Source organism: Corvus kubaryi, unplaced genomic scaffold (assembly GCF_017639235.1).
Source record: "Corvus kubaryi isolate FWS band 111438036 unplaced genomic scaffold, C.kubaryi_AGA036_p1.0 138, whole genome shotgun sequence".
NCBI classification, from domain to species: Eukaryota; Metazoa; Chordata; class Aves; order Passeriformes; family Corvidae; genus Corvus; species Corvus kubaryi.
In genome coordinates, this window is record NW_024580672.1 from 19748862 (window position 1) to 19771654 (window position 22793).

Genomic DNA, 22793 nt, shown 5'->3' on the forward strand with positions numbered 1-22793 from the left:
CCAGGATGTGTATGAGGGAATGGATTTGACTTCCTGGTTCTGTTTTGGCTTAAAAACCAGAGGAGGATTCCTTGTGGTGAGTTGGTGTTTTATGTAAACACTGGAAACAAACTGTAGAAAACAGTGAGACAACCAAGCACAGTGGAGAAAATGAATGTTTAGGTGGTCAGGGCTACAGCTGTGTCCATGTGTTGGGTAGAAATACCACAATGTGCAGTTGAAATACAGTTATTTCTTTTACAAGATTAATCTCCCTTTTATTAGCACTCTCCTAGAAATGCAGGTCAAGGCAGAGGTTCAGAAGCTGGAGGAATCATGAAACAAGCCTTTTCTGACTTCTTTAACAAGCAGCTGAACAAAGGGTATACTGACTCTTGATAGAGGAATTGAGAGCTAAAAAAGCTCCTTAAGTCACTGCTTTTTGGCTGGTGTTGAGGGCCATGGAGAAAACATGGAGCCACAGCCATCACTGTAATAGAGTCATCAATCACCACTGACTGCTGGCAGCAGTGAATATCCAGGGTTGTCTCTCACAAGAGCCTCATAACACTGTGGTATTAGAAGCCAAGTGGCATCTGTGCCCTGAACGTCACAAAAGCAAGTACTTCTTTCTGTTGGCCAGTCCTTCAGGATAATCAGTGTGTGGTTACTACTTGCAGGGCTGGAGCTCTGCTGCATCTCAAATGGGGTGTTTAGTGCTGGTGCTGCTGTAATTATGATAAATATTAAAAAATGTGTTCTTCAGGTGGGTGTTTTGCCAAGTAAAACCAGTCAAAGCTGAGCTCTGAGCCCCCAGCAAAGACTGAAGGAATGCTGTTGAGGATGACTTTACAAAGCTGTGTAGGTATTGCCAACTCCATCTTAATTTCCTCATACTTTTGTAGGTGTCCAGTAGTTTCCACTGCCTTGAAAATGGATTTTCTGTAGTTGGAGTCATGCAGTCCCCAAGTTCAGCAGTCATTCCACTGCTGCATCTGTTACGATGGGTGCCCAAAAGCTGGGTGTTTCTACTACTGGATTCTTTTGCACATTTGGCCTAAATGACACATCTCCCATGAGGGATTGGTGTCAGTGTTGTGGAGCAGAACTCATTTCTTTGGACTAGCAGACATCTGCTCTGGTGATTACACACCATTAGCTGCTCTCATGTTGTTTGGTATAATCACAACCACCAAGGCAGTCATCTTTTAGTCAATATGCAACTGATATGACTTCTCCTCTTCCAGCAATGTGACATTTGCTCTGAAAAGTGTCAGGATTCTTTGTTTCAAATGTTCTTAGACACACAGAATTTAGAAATGAAGAGTCAAAGACAAGACTTGCCCAGATATTCTTGTAACTGATATCCTAAAGGCTCTTTCTGTGAAATGTCTCTTTTCTTAAGGCTGTATGTTCAGTTTTTCACTGTATCAGACATTTTCCTGTAGCATGAAAAGCACATATGAATGTGCTAAAATGTGTGATAGCAACATGGGGGACGTAATAGGTCTTCAGAGTCTCCCGTGATTACCTGCAAAGTGGAAGGGAATAAACTGTTCTCCATGTCCACTGGGACGAGGCATAATGAGCTTAAATTGCAGCAGAGATTAGTGTAGACATTAGGAGAAACTTTCTAAGTGTAAGGATGGTTAAGTCCAGGAATAAATGGCCTGGGGAAGCTGCAGTGTCTCCATCTGTGGAGTTTCTCAGGCACAGGTTAGACCAGTGGCTGCCAGGAATGGTGGGATTTTAACTGGTTCCATCTTTGGGCAGGGAAGATAAGGCAGTATTGATTGTACTTGTGCTTGTTCTGCTCTCCAGCTTCCCCTGGCACTGGGGTCTGATCTTCCAGAGTCGTGGGAGCAGTGCTTGGGAAAAAGCTCTGCAGCCCTTATGGCACCTTCCAGTACCTAAAGGGGGCTGACAGGAGGGATGGAGGGGGACTTTGGACAAGGGCCTGGAGTGATAGGACAAGGGGAATGGCTTTAAACTGACAGCGGGCAGGGTTAGATGGGATTTTGGGAAGGAATTCTTCCCTGTGAGGGTGCTGAGGCCCTTGCACAGGGTGTCCAGAGCAGCTGAGGCTGCCCCCAGATCCCTGGCAGTGTCCAAGGCCAGGCTGGACGGGGCTTGGAGCAACCTGGGATAGTGGGAGGTGTCCCTGCCCATGGCACGGGGTGGAACTGGCTGACCTTTAATGTCCCTTCCAATCCAAACCACTCTGTGATTGTCCAATCACACTTCTTAAAATCAGTGTACACATTCATTTTGTAGGCATTTCTCAACTTGGGTTAATTCTGAATTAGGGTTGATTTCTGAATGAGGGTTAATCAAGAGTAGCTGGCTTTTATTTGCTAAAGAAATACTTCGTTTACATCAGCCTTACCATAACTTTAAGCTTGCACCCAGCTTCACCATCAGCAGCACTGAACGACTCAGCAGAGCAGCATAGTTGTGCATTTTAATGTGCTCTGCACTTGCAGAACCCCTCTGAATCCTCTTCTGGGAAAAACAGAGCCAGGTAGCCTCAAGTAGAAACAAAGCAATAATTTGTTCACTTAGGCCCAAGATTTCCTGATAATTAAACTAAGCAAGGGTTGCTTTTCCCTGCTTGTGTTTGCTGCAAGCCACCCCTGCTCTGCAGCCACAACAATGCAACAAAGGCACCGATTGCCTCATTCCCAGCTTGGCACGGGGGCATTGTCAGAGGTGATTCTGGCTGCAGAATTTGTTCCCTAAATAGATAAGGCAGACAAAGGTGGAGAGAGAAGAAATATTCTCATTCTGCAGATGTCAACAAAGGCACAGAATAAGGAAGTGAATTTCCTTGTCACAGAGCAAAGGCAGGACTTGAACAGATGTCTTGATTCCTAGTGCATGTAATTGGTTTAATTTTTTGCCTCTGCTCTAGACTTACTGTGGGGAGTTATTTCAGTTAATCTTTTTTAGTCCTGTGATGTAATTTTTTTGGGCAATTGAACAGCCAGGCCTTCTGTGTAAAGGTAAATGAGATCAAATTGGTAAAAGAGAGTTAAGTCTATCTTTTTAAAATGCAATTTCTTCTTATCCACTGATCCAGTATACAGTGTTGTGTTGATACTTAGTAGTGCTACGTGGCAAGGGAGATTCCAGTAGAATGCAAAGATTGCCTTTCCTCTGAGGAAAGATGTGAGGGAGAGATGTGACAGGAAGAAAGTAGAAAGTGCAAGCATTATTAGAGGTTGTGCTTTTAAAAATAATAAAATGTACCATTGTATTTCTACATAGTATTATCTAGGCAGGAAGAACTTAGAATTTAGGTCCTGTAAATCAAGGACAATCAAGAAGTATTAAGTAGAGAATTTGTAACTTGTTTTGTAAAGCTAAAAAAAAATTGGCACAGCTGTACCCTGTGCAGCAGATGAGAGTGGAGACATCAAAAAAAAATTAAAAAAAAATGTTATTTACCATGTTGCACACCCTCAGTTGTACACCATCAGTTTCTCATGTGTCTTATTGATGAATCAGTTTTTTTGTCCCACAGAGATTTCACTTTCTGGGGAGCTGCAGTGCTGCATGTGCACATCTGTGGGTTGCAGGGTGCTCAGACCTTGCTGCGGAGCTGTGGAGAAGCTGCAGGTGTGTTTTTTGTATTTGTGAATGGGAATGGCCTCCCTGTTCCCAGTGCCTGTTTGCTTTAATACATATATAGTCCCTGTTTTTAATTTCTCACTTGCTGGTGATAATCCCTACTGCCCTCTGCATCACTTAAAGATGTCACCTGGTGGCACAGACTGTAATAAAACAGTGTAAGTATCTCCTGAATTTGCAAACTGTTTTGAGAACATGACCTTGGCTATTTCTCTTGCACTTATATTTTTAGTGTTGAGGTTATTTGATTCTTCATGTGAAGGCTTTGTGTGGCCTGCGAACACACAGGCTCTGGAAGGTGGTGCTGCCTGAGCAGGGAGATAAGTGCCCAGTCTCCATCAGAGAATATTAATTTCTGCTAATGAGATTTTGGAAGGGAACATTTTAACATTTAACATTTGCAAATAAACTTTTCAAAAGAAATGTCTGGATTAGGTGCAAAGCCCTCAGCCTTATACCATAGATTGAGTGGCAGGAATGTATCAGGGCTGACATATTTCTCTGTTCCTCTTTATTTGTTTTTAGGATTATAGCCCTTGGTGTGAAAAAAACAGTGCTTAAATCCTTGATTTTTTCCCTTGGTTGTAACGGAGTCACTGTTCTTTCCTTGTCATCTGCAATGCTCAGATGCTTTTAATCAAATCCTCAGGATCTAAATTATTAACCATCTTTTTGGGATTGCATTTTTTATTCCTAATTATACGCAAAAGATATATATCATGAAATATGCAGCATGTAATTGTGATTAAAGCATGCAGCCTCCCAAAAGATGGGCCTAACAGTTTGATGTACCCAAAATTTAATTAGGCAGATAATGGGGTTAGAGGGGAGATTTGTAAGGATGGGGTGGGGATGGAAATATTTGGAGTGATACTTTTTTTTTTGATGGTGGTAGAAATCAATATGGAGGCAAATGCAAATAAAGTCATGTTTCTTTCCTGATCTCCACTTGTGTTGTCTTTTTTGTCTTGGTCTTGAGATTGTCCATGAAAAACTGAATTTATCTGCATATGGAACAAGTAATTCAATGAGTTGCAGAATTTTCTACATGGTCTGGCCTTTTGGTTGTTCTTTCTTGAGAAAGCAAGTTTTGTCTTAAACCACAATAACTTTTCCCAGGTAGATTTCCTGGGCACGTTATTAAAGGCTGTCTCCTCTGCTTGGCTGCCTGCTTTCATGAGGGATGCAGGAATTTGATAGCTTTGAGACCTCCTTCCTCTGTCAAGCTGGGTTGTAATTGGTCTCTCAGTTCCCAAGTTATTAGGGGGATGAGAGGAGAAGGGGACGGGCAGACAGACACAGCCAATTTCTTTGCACCAATCTCATTTCCGTGGGGAGCTGGAATAAAAAAATCAATTAAGGTTAAAGACCCTCCAGTACCCTCCTTCAATTACCTGGTCAGAACAATCCTTTAGCTGACGTATCCATGATACACAATATCCTCCTCAGCCTGTGCAGGATTAAACCTCTTTGGGCCATTGTTTGGAATGCCCAAGTGCAGGATAAACCCCTGGGTTTCCCTTCAACATTAGCTGAGCTCATGGAGCCTTTGGCAGTGCCAGGATTCCCCTGCTGCAGTTTGCAGGGATGCTGGTTCTTCTTCCAGCATCAGGAGTTTCCCACAAGCTGTGTTACCCCAAAGGCACGTGGTCCCATCCTGCTTTTGTTTCAGCATCAAATGACCTCAGTGCTGCTTATTAACCAATTTCTCCTCTCCTCTTGTGAGGGGTTGTCTTATTTTTTAACACACTCTGGAAATCTCACTGGTCTCCACATAATTCTGTTTACTCTCCCTCCCCATCTCACTGGTAATTTGAGTTTAAATATTTAACGTTTCATCTTCTACTCCTGCAATCAGAAATAATTCAAATATAACTTCTAAGTGGCGCAGGCATGTCAAGAGGTTGAATGGAACCATCACCATTTTACAAGTCATTTTCTGGACTGTCTTCTAAATCACCATCAAAATCCCAAACTAAAACAAAAAATAAAAACCCCAAACAAACAGGTTTTTTTGCAGTTCTTGGTTTTTTGCAAACCAAGCCTGTGTGAACAGTCTGAAATGTTTATGTTCTCAAAAGTAGCAAAAATCATCTTTTGATTGCATCTTTTCTGCAATCCTGCTTTACCCAGTGGAGATGTCCAGATTCAACACTTTGGGGCTCTAGTGCCCTTTTCTTCCTCTTATTTCAGTGTTTGTTTTGCTAACAGCTTGCTCTGCTGTGGAACTGGTTGTTGTGAAGAAAAAAACCCCTTGTTTGCCTAGAATCTCTATAGTGAGGGATTTTGTTTGTGTGGAGAGAAGGAAATGAAGGATGGAAATGTTAATAGAGGAAGCACACATGTTTCAGATGATGTATTATATGTATCCCCTTGTTTCTTGTTTTACTTCTCTGCATTTTTCATTTCTCCAACGATGTTTTATTAAAAAAAAAACAAAAAAAACCAAAGAAAGAGGTGATGCTTTTCCTGTGCATCAACTTGAAGGCATTTTGGTGGGACTTCGTTCCAACATCACTTCAGTTATTTAGTTCCTCATGGAGAGGTGTGGAACCAGGATTCCAACCCTGACCAAAACCTTTGCAACTCAAGGGAGTTGAATTTAATTTGAATTTACTGCCTTGCTGTAAGGCTGGGAGACAATTCCTCTGGCTAAACTCAGGAGGAAAACCTTGTTTGTCCTGGCACAGGATCAACCTCTGCATCGAAATGGTGGTAAATAAGGTTTTCTAGATTTTATTTGTAACTGCAGCATCAGAATCACCTTTACAGACAAAGAAATATTTTTTTAAAGATTTTAAACTCCTAAAAGAGAGGCTGTGGTTTGTGTCATTTGCATGTAATGCATTATCATGGTCGTTATTAATTCCCCCAGTAACTCTTTACTATTAGAAAAAAATGGCATTGCAGGACAGCAAGTATCAACCAGCAGGTATGGTTATTTTTTTTTATCTTCTAATGCAGCCGCCTTTCATCCCTCTCTATAAGATTTACCTTTAACCTAAAATCTTTCACCCGTTATCTATAATGTATAATTATAAATACATTGTAGTCTAGAGTAAGTACAATTAAAAAGGGTAATTCGTTTCCCTCCCTCTCTCCCATCCTCCCACCCAAGTCCTTAGGTTTAATTTTCATGATTATGTTAGATTATGAGTCATTTTAAATCATGGTATCCAGTAGAGACTAGTCCTACTCTGCAGCTCTTTTCAACAGTTGTTTATGGTAGTTTCAGCCTCTTTCTGCCTCTCTGAGGCTCTTTATTTTTAAAGCAAGGCAGACAAGGCCTAAAATTATTCCATTAAAGAGGTGCAATTTTTGTAATGGGACTTAGAGTGCTCTGCAGAAGTGCAGGCAAGTTTCTTCAATATCCTGAGCATTATTCGCTCATTTAGTTAAATGATGTTTCTAATTCCCTGGTAATTACATGTAATGAGGCACTCTTTCTCTTCTTGATGAGACTTTAGCTTAATATGAGATGTCGTATTTTTTCTTTTTTTTTTTTTTTTTTTTTAGGGATAATTACCCTTCCCAGGAAAAGCAGGGGGTTTGTTGTGCAGAATATATAGCAAATTATTTTATTTCCTGCCATCTTGACTGCCAGTAAATTATAAAATTAAGTTTCAGTGGAGCATTAGCACCATTTTGGAAAGGCTTGAGATTTTTTTTTTTTCCTTATTCATGTATTGATGTCCTTTGGGACTGTTGAGCTATTATTCATAGAATAGATGTTTTTCTGCCAATTCCTAGTATTAGATGGTATTGAAGCAGCAACACAGGTTTAATTTTTTTGCCTGGATAATATCCAATACAGAATGGTCTAGTTAGGTGCTTTTTCTATCAGGTAATTATCTTTATAAAGTTTTAGTAACACTTTACCCCTCTTCCTTGGTGACTAATTAAATTTATTTTTCTGCATGTTGTAATATTAAATGCTGGGGGTCTTTTTGTTTTCAGTTCTGGATGACTGCTCTTTCTTGCACAATATAGAATTTAGGGCATTGGAATGAATGAAAAGCTGTAGGATACATAAAGTTAACAACAATAATGCAGCATTTAACTTCAGTAAAAAATAAATCAATGGTGATTTTAATTACTCTTAGTTTCCTATATTTTGTCAGTGTAATTTCCTTCCTGTTATTCTCATGAGGTGATTCTTGTCTGCTTTTTATTTATTTATTTATTTATTTTAAAATTCAAAATACTGTAAAAAAATATGAATGGAATACCATCTGGGAATCAAATTGTATAAAGGTGATCTCTGCATTAGGAGCTGAATTGGCATTTAAAAAGCCATTTAAATGTCTAATTCTTACGGGAGATCCAGGAATGGACTTATCTCCCCTACCTTCAGCTCTCTAAAATCCAGGTGTTTGGTCTAAACGAAGAATGCACCAGGCTCCCGTTTCCAGCGTTTGATGCTGTTTCCAGCTGTTTGTGCAAGACACATCTGCTCTGTGCCCTCGCAAGAGGAAAGGAACTAAAGTCAAACTCCAGTGGTATGGGGGAAAGCATCGTTGTCCAGCAGGGGTGGCTGGAGAGGCAATGAGAGAAAGGAAGGTGATGTTTGTTAGCAAAGTCTTGAGTGACTTCATTTCTTCTCTTTGGAGGAGACATTTTTGCAGCCAGCTGGGAAGATTTACCCTGCTCATCTTGGCAGGAAGAGAAGGCCATGGAAGAAGCTTTACAAATATGAAGGTGTATATTCCTATATGTGAATGTATTGCATTTACACCCTTTGAAGTTGATCACACTATTTACATGCTTTAAAAAATGTTAATTTAAGGGTTTGGTAGGGTCAGCATCTGGACCTGTAGTGATCAAAGGATTAAGCCTTGGAACCAGTGGGCTCTTTTATCAGCAATGCACTTTTCCTGTCTAAGAAACCACAGTGCTGCAAAGTTCTAAATATAAAGGCACATCTTCATGATAAAACCAAGATTTTGAGAGGCTAAAGTGCAATCAGCAGTAGAAAATAAATGTCATAAATAACTTTTTGATCCCAAATACTGTGACCCCAATTCTATAGAAAGAAGCTGGAAAAATATGACTGCATCTCACTCTTTATTTCATCTTAAGCAATTTGACATCAATCAAATGACTATAGAGGCAAAGGCATGAACGTTTATTTCCCAGCCCACAGGATTGCTGTCAAATTGCAATTTTCAAAATTGAAAGAGTTGTTAAGCTAGATTTTCTCCATTTTCTTCCTAGTTCTTTCCCTCAAACTTTCAGAAATGTGCCTCTCAATTTTGCAGTGTGCTATCCTACAATGTGTGAGGAAATTAAGGAGCTCCTGAAAAAATTCCTTACCATGCAGTGGTAAAGTCTCATTTTCCTGTCTGCAACTCAGTGTATAAATCTAGAGGAAGACTACATCAAAGAACAGGGAATGAATGAAATTTGAGCATTAAGATAATGCCCTAGTGAGGTTGGCAGCTAAAAGGAACAAGTTTGGTACATTGCTATAACATGATTTAAAACTCTCTGGCCAGGACTGGTTGCCTCCAGCCTGCTGCAACTCAAAGTTTATCAAATCCTCAGACCTGCTAAGGAGGGGAACCTGCTGCTTTGTGGGTGTCAGCTTGGGGTAAAATCTTCTCAATATTAGAGGGAGGCAGGACATTAAAAGCTTTTGAAACAACAAAAGTTGGAAGTTGGTTGAGATCTGTGGTCCCATTATCAAGAAAGCTACAGAAACCCACTCTCATTAAGTTTCCCTAAATTTCTGAAAGCCGAAGCTGCTGGATAGCCTTGAGCAGGTCAACATGTCCCTCATCTTTAAAATCAACAATAATGTTCTACTCACGTCTTCCAGCTGCTGCAGTCTGGTGGGAACTTCAAAGCTTGCCTAATATATGCAATTTTCTCTTAAGAACAACAAAAAGCTTCTAGTGGAGAGAGTGCCTGTCTCAGCTGTGCTGACCCACATTCAGCTCTGAACTCTGCTAAAGGGATTCCAGCTTCTTTCTAAGATGCTGCCACAACTGTTGGGGTGTGGGGCTGTTCTGAGGTATCAAGTGTGTTGCAGGAGATAATGATCAGCTCCCCAACGGGTTCACTCCCATACTCAAATAAGAAAAAATTATTAGGCTTGTATAATTAGGCCTTGAATGCACCTGGTGAGCAGGAGAGGCATGAAGGTAAGTGAGACTGATACAGGAGTCTGATCTTATCAGCACCTGATTTGCTATTTTTCAAATACTGTTCTTCCCCAGTGTTTGGATTTTCCATTTTCATCTCTTAGTCTTCCTATTTGTTTAGCTCTAGGAATTTAACTGATGAAGGAAAAAAGTGAAAGTGAGTGGGAGTGGAGAATAGGAAACCCAGTCTATTCCAGTTGCTCAGATTGTACATTTTATACCATAATGAGATAATGTCATGTTGTGAAGCTTCGGTATAAAACCCTGCGAAATCACGTCAGTTTGAGTTTATTCCAGGGCTTAAAGCTTGGCAGGTGTCACCACGTTAAACTGGTCTAGCTTGCCAATATACAGGCATTCAGATATGTACACCAAACAGTTTTGGACAGATAGTGCTGGAGAATTATTCCCTGTTCTTGCGTGGAAATGGTGACAAGGAGGCTCAAACTCCCAGCTCGTGCTGTGTGGCTCAGGGTGGAGCTGAGCAGACTGCCAGGGTGGCTGCTCTTTGTGCCTGCCAGATGTGAGACCAGGAGCAGCTGTTTGGAGAAGTGTCCATCCCCCAGGAGAAGTGTCCATCCCCCAGGAGAAGGGTCCACTCTCCCGGACAGGGAGGGGAAGCCCAGCCCTGACCCAGGTGAGCCTTTCAGCCTGGGCTGGGCTGCCTGTGAGGAGGAGGGAGGTGCAGCTGGCTGGATTTTGCTCTGCTGCAGGATGTGTCCAGCAGCCTCGGACGCTGCCGGTCATGGGAGCATCGGTCAGTGCGTGGAAACCTGTCTGCCAGGACTGGCCCAACTCCAACACTGCTTTCACAGGGGCTAATTAGGAGCCACCAGATTAAATTCCCTGTGACTTTATTAGTATCTCTAAGCCAATGGCCTGCAGGCAAACCCCCTGTGAGTAAATCAGAGAAGTAACCATTTGTTGATGTTTCTGTCTGTCAGCCCCAGACATGGGCCCGTGTCCTGCTGGTTATGTGGCTCTGTCACATGCACTTACACCACTGCACATAGTTCAGATTGTTACAAATGCCTTTATCCATTCCCATTGACATTTTAAACAAACGGTGATATATTTAGTACAATAATTACAGTTATTTGATTACCTTTCTTTTAGCCTGAAGTAGAAGGCAACTGACAGATGTGAATACCTCCGAGACCAATACTCTGTAATAAACTAACATTATTTATTACAAGATGCATTTTATTAATAGGAATTGGCAGTAATTAATTCAGTAAAGTTGATGTTACTAATAATTACATGTAATTCATGAAATATTTATGAAAGAAAAGTGTGTATAAAAATGACGCAGAGGTCATTTAGCTAATTAGTTAATAAATGTCACCAACATTTCTAGGGAGTCTCTCTAATTCTGAACAGTTTCAGCTTTTTCATAGGGAAATACTTTTTGAAACACTTTGTTTTTGTGCATGACATCCTGAGATGGAAGTCAACATTTCTGGTTATTGTTTTGAGCCAATGTATGTGCTGTTTCCTTTGCTAATCCACTTTGTCCTCTTTCCTTGTTCATAGTGAAAGATCCTAATTAGAGATAGCACGAGCTCAATCTAATTTAGGTTATCAGTGAGTTGCGGTGTCTCCCAGTTTAAGGATATATGAATATATCTCTGTCTTTTTAACTTGATTCCACTGACTTTCCATGGAATCAAATAACCATCATCCAAATTAATAGCTGACATCTGAACTGGAAAAATCTTAATGTCATTTCTGCCCAGATTGAATCCAATGGCAGAAGAGCCCATTGGCCTTCTGAGCTGCAGGATCAGACCCTGGGCTGCTCCATGGTCATGGCTGGAACAGTGATACTGCACTGGTTTTTGGGAGACTTTGCCATGGGATGTGCTGGTGATATTTGTAGAGGAAGGTGCAGAAAGAGGTTCTCTTGTCAAACAGGGTGTCCTGACTAAGACAGGCTGTGGAGAGCCTCACCTGTTTCAGACTGTGTTTGGTTAGTGCTGGTTTTTCAGCGATGTTCAGACAGCATTTGAAGCACTATGAGTCAGAGAATCCACATCTTCTTGTCATCTTCAAACCTGGGTGGATCTGGCTTCAGTTTCTTGCTGCAAGTCTTTATCACACAAATTACTTGGCTCAAGGAAGACTTTTACTGTGTGAAATTCCATGTTGCCTTCTGAAGAAAGGCAGATTGGTGATCTAATCATGTTCTTGTCGGTGAGTCTGTGAGAGCCACCTTTGCACTTCCCTCATTCTGGCATTGCTCTCTGTTCAGTCATAGAACAACCTCCAGCACTCTGCCTTTTGGCAGAGGAGGGAATTGCTCAAGGCTTCAGGGATGAGGAGGTGAAGAGAGTGTTGTGCTCACTGCCCTAAATCCAGGAGTGAGGAGTGGTGACCAAGGGCTGATGTCACTTCTACACACTGCTCTGTGGGTGGGTTAAATGGCTCTGGAGCAACTCTGAGCAGGGAGATGGACACACGGCTTCCCTAAATCAGGGAGGGGATGTCTTGTAGTTGAGTCTTCCCTGAATATCTGTTCTCTGTCTTGGTGTTGCTGCACTGACGAGGAGCTCAGCCAACCATTGCCACGAGGTCCTTAAAAGCAAACCTGTGTGTGGAGCCACAATTCCTCTTGTCTTGTGAGTGGGAAACTGCTGAGCACTGAGGAGACTTTGGTTCTGGGAGCTCATTCCTCAAGTTTGCCATTCGCAACAACAAAATATGCCTTGGACCACCTGTCTATTAAGTGCCAGGCTCAGGCACTACCAAATGCCATCATTTTGTACACTAATAAACTGCTATATACAGAATTACACACTGGTTATCTCGGGTCCACTTTCCTTACCATGAACAAGCATGAATGTATAAACAATATAAAAAATAAATGTATAAATAACATCAAAACAATAACATGGCCCCATGAGTTATGCATTGGAGCAGAATGATTGTATTTAGCAATGAGAGAGGTGTTCTTAACCTTGTGGTCCCTACTGAGGTGCCCCTGTCCCTGGCTGATGGCATTCCCTATGGAAAACACATGCCTGTGTGGTGTTGAAGAGGATGAGCCAGAGCCATATCAATCTCTGGGTCTTCCCCTACTAAATCCATCTCAGCTCATTAGTAAATGACCAGGTTTGGCCTTGCGTTACTATAAAGCCTAAGTGAATAGGGAAACAATTTTCTGAGATTATTTGAATTGCCTGCCTTGGAAAATAAAAATGAAAAAGCTCTTGTTATTTTCAATTAATAAACAGACTCTCAGGAAGAAATGAGCTTCAGCAGCAAGCAGAAGGAATGGCAAAACAAGGGAAGGGAAATATGCACAGGAGGGGTTGTTGTACAGGATATGTAGAAACCCACAGCCCCTCTCCCTGCTCTGTGAACCCTCTGAGCCTTTTCTCAGCTCAAACTGTCCTCCTGATGGGCAATTGCCCTGGGAAAAAAACAGAGAAATCTTGAATTGCCTTGAATACACTTCCTAACAGTCAACTGGTCCTGATAGAACAATTTGAAACTCTCTGTCTCCTTATCTTCTGTCGACATCATTTTTCAGAAGGGGCAACAGGACCAAATTAAATCGTTGTGCTGCAGACAGTCTGTCTGATTGCCTTGTGGCTGTTGCCCATTTTGAAGATTTCCTTGAGCAGTTTAAAACTAAGACAAGAGGAAAGTTCATGTATGCTTGTGCACACATATGCACACAACCCCACTTACTCAATTATGAGGTGCATTTACAGCCTAAGAAATTCAGACTCCCGTTGTTCTATGCCATGGCCAGTTCTTGATGGTTGAAAATGTCAGGAAGCCCCCTCTTCCCCACATTTTTTTTCCCCCAAATCCAGACTAGGAACTTGAAAGAAAGAAAAGAATAAAATGTATATAAATTAGTTTAATCCAAATATTATTTGTGGAAATGAGCGCAGGGAAGTGTGAGTGGCTGTCCTTGTATATGATTTGTTGTGTTCACTTAAGGCAGGAGCAAAAGGCTTGGTTGTCTTTTGTCTCTGGTTTTGTCTCTCTTTTTGAGTCTTCTTCTCATGTCTGAAGCCCAGCTTGTCTGCAGAAGGTTTGATTTTTGACTGAGATGCAGCTGCTAGGGCTGGACAGACATGGTGAGCACGGTGGAAAGGGAAGAGGCTGGGAAATGAGATGTGCTGCAAGCAGCAAATGGATTTGGAGAACCTGATTGCTGTATAACAAAAGAAGCCTCTGGGATATATTTCGCTTACTGGTGGGCAGGAGAGAGCTGTGTTCTTGGGACATCTTTCTAAGGGCTGCAATGCACAGTCATCGCCTTTGGAATGTGTCCAAGTGCCGCTCAGAATCCCGATGGCTCTGGGCGGCATTAAATCAAGGAGGGTGTCACTTTACATCTCATTGCGAATGCTCCTCCTGCAGCACGGGGCTGCGCGGAGCATTCCTGGTCAAGCAGAGACTTCTGCCTCAGGGAGAGGCTTCATCCTTAGGAAGAAAGGAGGAAAACCTTCTCTCCTCCCCTACTCTGTGGGTTATTGGATGTATCACCAACTAATGCCCCAAAATCTCTTCCTCGAGAACTCCGTGCTGTGCTCAAGGGATCCAAGTCACATCCCCTTGTGTGTCTCTGTACCGAGGACATGAACATGGAAAGGGATGAGCTGTGTCTTCAGGATGGAGCAATTCCCCATGGATAGAGCAGTTTCAGTCAGCAATTAATGCTGCTGGCTCCTACTTCAGATCCTGAGCTTCTGTAATTGCCCCGTCTCCACGGACTCCAGGACAATGCTCTCTCTGCATTCCTGCTCAAGTCTTGCTTCTCTGCTTCTTTTGTCTCAGAAAGTCACAAACCAGCAGGTGAAATCCTCCCAGCTAACTCTATAGAGACAGTATAAATACCTGGGGAAGGAATATTTCATAATTTCTATATTGGGAGCTAACTTGACCTAGTATTTATTCTTGAATTAATATAACCCACAGGTGTTATCAGTAAAGAAGCAAACGTGAAAGACTGGTAATTTTTTTTTCAACAGCAAATTAATGTCTGACAAATGTATTATTTGCATGTTATTAAATGTGCAGATAATCTATATATATTTAAAAAAAGAGAAAAAATAATGGTTTCTAAAAGGAAAGACAGCACAGACAGGGCTCTTCACCATCCCAGACACAATTTTGCTCTTCCTGAGGATCCAGCCCCTGTTTTTGTGTTGCTGTCTCATGCCTGCCCAGCCAAGGTCCCAACACTGAGTATTCACAGGCAAAGAAGGCATGGTGAAATTTAAAAAAGACTGAGGGAAGTCAGGACAACAAAACCATGCTCTTCTCTAGGAAAACTTGGTGGAAACCCTAGAAGGTGTTAAATTGATTGAATCCTTGCCATGTTTTATTTGGCTGCTGTTGGTTTTGGCATAAGAAATGAGTTCTGCTATTTTAGCCAGCATTTCTGAACATAGTCTTGAACAGAGGTGTTTTTAGAGATGATTTTAGAAAAAGCTGCTTTAAAAAGACAAAAGCTCTCCTGTACAGTAGAATAGAAGCTTTTCTAAAGCCCTTTCCCCCTCTCCTTCTTCTTGAAAACACATTTGTAACCATTAGTTGGGTGTCACGTTTCCTGATGGGGGTATTTTCTCCCTTTGCATCCCCTCCTAGGGGGGTGAGGGCTGCTGCCTCTCCAGCCCTGCTGCTCATGAATCATGTCAGTCCAGAGGGCTCCAGGATTTGCAACTCCCTCCCTGCTGCAAATTTTTGGAGAGGTTTCCAGTCTAGGGAAGGATCCATTCATTGATGGCACCATTAGATTAGGAACGAATTAGAAGTACTTAGAACCAGAGGTCCTGTGTTGTGTTTTACTCAGAAAGCAATTTATCTTTTCACTGTTCTAATGCCATAATGTAATAAGGAATAGTCCAAAACTTGCAGAAATAGCAGAAGCCCAGATAAGCCAAGCAGCTATAGCAGAAGAGATACTTTCTTGTAATATCCCCTGCTAATACGAGTTCAATAAAAGTTATGACACTGGAAACTTCATTCATTCCCTTTTAAATATGTGAATTCTGTGTGTACTAAGCTTGCTGCTTAAGGATGCTTAATGAAAACTGATTAAAATTTGAAACATGCAAAAATATTTTCCCCAGAGACCAATTTCCTGTTGGAATCATTAACTTTGATAGTGAAGCATTCAGTCTCATAGAACCCTATAAACAAAAGGTGAAAAATATTTAGTAAGATACTAGAAGAAAGAACAAGATCAGGAAGGTGGCGAGTTGTGGATTTGGGTTTTCTGTCATTGAAGCCCAATAATTTATGGAGATTTTCCTTTTTTAACTCCCATTTCTTTTCTACAAGCCCAGTTCTGTGAATGTGTGTGCTCAGAGCAATGCCCTGTGTCTCAAGCTGTTTGTGTTGATGACAGTGACATCTGCATTTGTAGATGACCTTTCATTTGCTGCCATTTTCATTCCAGAATGTGTAAGTAAAAATCAGATTTCCTATGAAATATGTGGTGTACAGAGATGTTCTTTGGTACATTTCCAGAGCACTGGGTTCCTACCTGTTTCTAACCAGAAAGGTAAATGTTTATATTTCCCTTCCTGCTTGTTTAAATATTTAATTACCATGATTGTGTAGCCTAACTGAATAGAGAACAATTTTCTGTGATTATTTGAACTGCCTGCTTTGTCATCTCCACCTTTAAAACTACAAAATGCTAAACCCAAGTTTGGGTTAATGAAAGCTCTCTTGTAGTTGTTAAACATTTTGCTGCTGAACTATTTGGTGATAGTTTTTCTTGGGGAAAAGCACCCTTCCTTTTGAGCAGTCAGATGGGCATTCATTGTGCTCTATGTGGACTTTTAATGGCTCTTCCCATCCCTTGCATTTGTCAATATTGGCCGTCACTGCTGCTGTGTAGTCAGTTTATCTCCTTAGTAGACTTCTTTGAGATTTCTCTGAACTTCATCAGTGCAAATCACTTTCTAAGCCATGACAATATTTTGCTCCTCGCCTCCCATAGCGTTTTACAACAACCTCTTAGTGCTTTGGAGACAAGTTTGTTGTCAAAAGCCATGAGCTGAGTTTTTGTCTTGCTTCCTTCAAGCTCTTAATATTATGTAGAAACAGCAGGCTCTCTAAAGGAAAGTTTTATGATTTTTTTATAATTCCTTTTGGATGTGAGAAGGTCTTACACTGATGGTTTAGCACTACTGGACAACTACACAATGAATGTTTGGGTGTTCAAAAATCATGGAATTGTTTAGATTGAAAGACCTCTGAGACCACTGAGTCCAACCATTAACCCAGCACTGCCAAGGCCACCACTAACCCATGTCCCCAAGTGCCACATCCACATGTTTATTCAACTCTTCCACGGTTGGTGACCCCACCACTGCTCTGGGCAGGCTTTTGCAGTGCTTGACAACAGTTTCTGTGAAGAAATTTTCCTAATATCCAACCTGAAACTCCCTTGTGCAACCATTTCCTCTCCTCCTGTCCCTGTTCCCTGGGAGCAGAGCCCGACCCCCCCGGCTGCCCCCTCCTGTCAGGGACTTGTGCAGAGCCACAGGGTCCCCCCTGAGCCTCCTTTGCTCCAGGCTCAGCCCCTTTCCCAGCTCCCTCAGCTGCCCCTGGGGCTCCAGACCCTTCACCAGCTCTGCTGCCCTTTGCCTTTTTCTGTCTGTGTGTCCCCAAAAAGAAGCATCTTACCCATTGTTATGAAGTCAGATTACACTTGGCAGGGAGTCAGATTACAGCTGGGGGAGAGGTGGATATTTGAAGTAGTTTTCTGAGCAATGCTACAAATCACCCCTCAGAACGGCACACTTCTCTCTGAGATGTTTTTGGTAGGTTACCAAATGAAGCCAATTTCCTTTCAGATGCAAATCTGCTTGCTCGTCTAAAACTGCATGGATTTGCAAAGTTATGTTTATAAAGCAAAGAAAATTTCAGCAAACTCCCAAATGAAAAAACCTTCTCCAGATTAATCTGTATTAATTACTTGTATGAGGAGAGACTCAATAGGGCTTGTAATGAAACCAAACTTCAGAATTCCTCATGGCACCCCCAAGATAAAGATTTTTAGGTGAATTGCTGTGGCTTTCTGTTCAGTATATGATTTCCATATTGTTTGACATGTTTTCACTTGACATCAGATTAGCCAACAGGTTAAATATTGTGGTTTCAAAGTGTTAATTTAGCACGCTTGCAAATTAGAATTTTAACATATTTGGAATTTTGATGAGACTAAAAGGCAAATTGTAATGTTTAAAGCAGCTGATTTTAGGTGCAGTTCAGCAATTAAGTTAATTTCGAGCTTTCTGATGCTGAGAAGGCCACTCAGGGCTGATAATAGCTTATTTTCTCAGATGGAGATTGAGGAGCTGACTACAAACTTTCAAACGAACACATGTGCTTGATTTGTCTATTTGTATTCAAGTTTACCTTTTCTGGTTGTCAGTAACACTACCCCACCTGCCCTATACAGCCTGTAGTGCTCAAACCTATTTGGAAAATCATGTGAATAGGGATTTGCATCATTACAATTTCCTTTCCATTTAGGAAGCATCTGCTATATCTTTAAAAGTAACAGGTTTGAAGAGGCCACAGGCTGTGAAACAGACTAAACCATTATTAAAATGAAACAAAAACTTTTAAAAAAATAGCTAGCTGGACCTAATTCAACAGCAGTTTCAACATTTTTTTTTTTTTTACTCTCTTTACCTTGAAAAGGTTAAAAGCATTTGGGTCCTTGTGGAAAATGTAATTGCATTTCAGCCTTGTTTATGTGTGAATCTAAAGAATACTGATAATCTGCCACGTGAAAAAGTTCTGTTCTTCTGCTAGCAGGCAATCCTTCTTGTTCCTAACAGGTCTTTCTATTAAGTAAACAGTTAAGGCCTAATTGGAGCTTTTATCTGTACCATGTCACACTAACTGATCAATCACTGCTAGCAGTCATATAAATGTTATTTTAAGTACCTCAGCTGTACAGATCCAAGTACTGCAAGGAATGAAGGAAAACCTCAGCTGCAATTTTTCTTCATAACAAATAAAAAGCAAAGTTCTGTGAAGATGTGCTCGAGCAGGTTAAGTTAACAATATTATCTTGCTAACCTTCGTGCATATAATTTCCATGGGCAGCTGGAGGTTTTGTCAGGGGAATAGACTTATCCCAGGACATTTCTGTCTCTAATTAGGTTTTCTGTTCTTTTGAAGGTGGGCAGCGCCATCGTGATGCTGCTTCTTTGCCGTTTAGCTCAAAGGAAAGCTCTGAAACAAAATACTTCAGCCAGACTTGGTCCTTTAATCTGCCTACGTGATCACCAGGAGCCCTACATGACAAAAACATCCAGCTTCCATGATTTTCCTGAAGTGGGATACAGTCTCCTCCCCAGGTTCTCTCTGTTTCTCTGTCCAAGCCCAGCTTTGCAGGAAAAGAAAACAAACCCTGTTTTAAGAATTGTTTTAGACAAGCAGGATATTTTGTTTATGTGTTTGTTTGCTCCACTTCCTAGTCAGCGCCTGGAAGTTTGGCTTTGGCTTCTCCTGAGTCCCATTGCACACATCCCAAATGGAAAGAAAAAATATAACTGCTTTCCAAAAACACTCAGCACTGGGTTGTTCTTGCTTTCAGTGGGAGCAGGTTTTAGCCAGGGCAAAGGGAATCCCATCCCAATCTGTATTAGGAAACAGGGTCCAGAGAACACTTAAGTTGCTTTTGAAAAGTTACAGCCTGGATTTTCAGGCGCAGTTCCTTTTATTGTTTTTGCTTCTCTCTACACATCCCCTTATCCAGAAATAGAAACTTCATTTTTCCTGGTAGTATTGCTGGTCTGTACTGGCTGGCAGGCACCACAGAGCTGCTGTAAGTAGGGCTGTTGCTATGCTCATTAGAAAATTGTGTTTCAGGTGTTTTGAATGGGATTTTGTATCCTGCAATCTTAAACACTGGTCTTGGGAGAAGAACCTGACTTTGAAACAGTGATAGCAACTCCCTCCTTGAACATCAGGCCTTTTAAAATTCTCTTCCATCTGGCACTGTCAAATTAATGGGCCTCTAGAAAATAGGTCATTGAGCTCCTTCCTTGTCTCAAGCAGAATTGAATATATCCCAGTCATTTGGAAGAAGGAAAGATGAATGCTGTGTTCCTCCCTAGAGCTGAGTATCCTGATCGTCAGCTCACGGAGCGCAGCGTGCGCTGAGAGCAAGGACACGGCCCGCTGTGGGATGATGGACCATGGCAGTGGTGGGGTTGTAGCTTCAGTGGGGTTTTTTTGCCTGGTGATGGTACTTCAGTCATGTTTTGTTGGCAGCAGTGCTGGCTTGTGACTCAGATTCCTTCAGGAACACTTAGAGGTTTGGACTCTGCTGCTGTGGCCAAAGCTCCAATCCCTGTGGTGGAGATTTGACCTTCCCCAAAACGGAGGAATCACTGAGATGTGACAGAGGGACTGCTGAGCTCTTGCTGGACCGAGAGGAATGGCTGGAGTGGTTCATCCTTCACATCAGCAAAGGAGCCAGGATGCTTGGCTGGGCTGGGGCTAACTGTGGTCATGCAGCCACACTGAACGTGCTGTCTGCAACACGGGGATGCGGAGCTGCACGGGAGGGTTCGTACCCACACACATTAAATTCCTCTTTACTCATCCTTCCCTTTCCAAGACTACTTTGATAAGGGGATTCCTTTTTCTCCTCTAGACTTTTGCTGAGGCTGGGGAGGTATCCCCTTTCAGGGAGGCTGTCTGACACTCAGAGCATCACCCTGCTCCATTGTTTGCAGGAGCACGATGAAACTTTTGTGCCCTTGGTTGAGCTCATGCCCTGCGGCCCCGCGCGGATCATTCTCCCTGCAATTAGTATTCATGGTTAGCTAAGCAGAACTTCTACAACACATCTGCCCTGCTTTGAAGGTTAAGTTACATGGTTTCAAAGTGGCCAGAGGAAAGGTTCCTATATGAAGAAGATATCTGGGAATATCCATAGTCTTTTTGTGTGTTTAATGCTTGCATTTCAGGTAGGATTTCCTTGCTATTTATTCAGTGCTTTCTAATTTAGCTCATGATAAGGCAGGACAGAGGGTAAGAACACAGTGATTTTAAAATTTTCCATTGAATTTTGTTCTAGGTTTCCAGTTGCTTTCTTGGATTTGGGAGAGGAGGTGGTACTTTTACTTCTTCAGAAAATTTGCACGTGTCATTTTTAAAGTTTTTGCATTTTTGCAAATGTAGCAAACATTTTTCTTTTTTCCAATACTCTGTGTACAGAGACCTCCATATATTTGACCTTCAGAGAAGCATCATAGAATCACAGAATGACTTGGGTTGGAAGAGACCTTAAAAAAATGTTCTGAATGATGATATGGCCAACATGTTGCATAAATGCCTCCTGTGCTAAAAATATCTCCAGGTCCAAAATTCTCCTTGTGTTTCCTGTGAAGACAACCTGAGAGAAAGCAAGGCCCCAGGGAGACCTTAGAGCCCCTTCCAGTACCTAAAAAGACTCCAAAAGAGCTGGAAAGAGACTGTGGACAAGGGCCTGGAATGTCAGGGCAAGGGGGAATGAGTTTAAGCTGAAAGTGGGTAAATTTAGATGGACTGAAAAGAGCAACAACCTTTGCTGGCAACACAGTCTCTTTATTGCAGTCACTGGGTTTGGGAAAAGATCTCAAAGTGTAAAAGAATTTTTTGTTGCCATGCTTGAATTCATCTCTGAAATAAATTGTTTTAAGGGATCAAATTATTGGGATATTTAATTTTGGCTGGGGCCTGTCAGTGTGTACATGGCCCTCAAAAGAAATTTGTTCCCTTAAGAGATAAACTTTTAAAAAAAGATTATTCTGTTGGCCTGTGTGGTAAAAGGATAGTTTACCTGGGTTTTGAACGGAGAGTTGAGTCCACTGTGACCAAAATAGCAGTGAAAGTGTATCACAGGTGATCACTTTTTCTAATGTAAATCATTTAACATCAGTCATTTTCCTCTGTTGCTAATGCCATTAGTTATTTTAGAGGTAAAAAATAAAAGGATGTTTTACCTACCTTTTTTCTAAATTTTGCTAGCTACCCATAGCTTAACTTAATGATTTGTATAAGTGATAGTAATTGCTGAAACTACAGTTGAGTATTATTAGCTATAAAATGAACATGGTTATATGTCCAACACAACTAGCAAGGAACAGAAATGCAGTTGTATCCAAGAGAAAATAATTACAGCAATAATCAGTGTAATTCATGATAATGGCTGAATTGAATTTCACACCATAGCTCCAAGCACTTACATTTAATGAATGTAGTTTGTGCTTGTTTACTAAAAAGGTTTTTAGCAGAAAATCGATAATGTAACTTCAGTGTTTCTAATTGCAAATGCAATTTTTTTTAAAAAGTAGTGGTTCAATAAGGATTTTGTAGGGAAAATTAAGGTATGTGAGTGCAGCAAATGCTGTTACTTTAATTAGGCTACCTGTACATTAGTGCTATAGTTCCTTAATATTTATTTATTACTCCATATTGATTAAAATTGGTTTGCATTCCATTTTTAAGACTAGTTAATGTAATGAACATTGAAACTTTGCAGCAGGCGCTGGCTGTGACTAAGCAGATCATTTCTAATGGGACTGTCCTCACAAAAGGGTGTTTTTACCTTGAAAACATTATCATACCAGCAAGGTGATACAGGTCTGTCTACAAAGGTGTGCTTTCTACGGGTTGAATACAAAAGAGTTGCTCGTCCTTCACGTGGAATGGCAGGATGAATGAAGTGGTTGGAGATTGGTGGTATAATTATAACTGCTTAATTGGTCCAAGTGTATTCTTGGCCTCATTTGTGGTGAGGAAAAACTGCTGGGTTTTAAAATGAAAAGGAAGCTGAGGAATGCAATGCCAGGTGAAATTTCAGTTCCCTGGCCCCGTGATCTGTGCTGTGGTCTCCTAGAGCGGGTTGCAGGAGGTACATAGAGGTTATTGAGATGTGCAACTCCAACAAGGATAACCATAAATAATCCCAGAGACAGATTTATGGGATTAAACCCCACAGTGCTACTTTTACTGAAGCCAACAGCAAATCTCCCACTCTGTTGACTGGTGGATCACGAT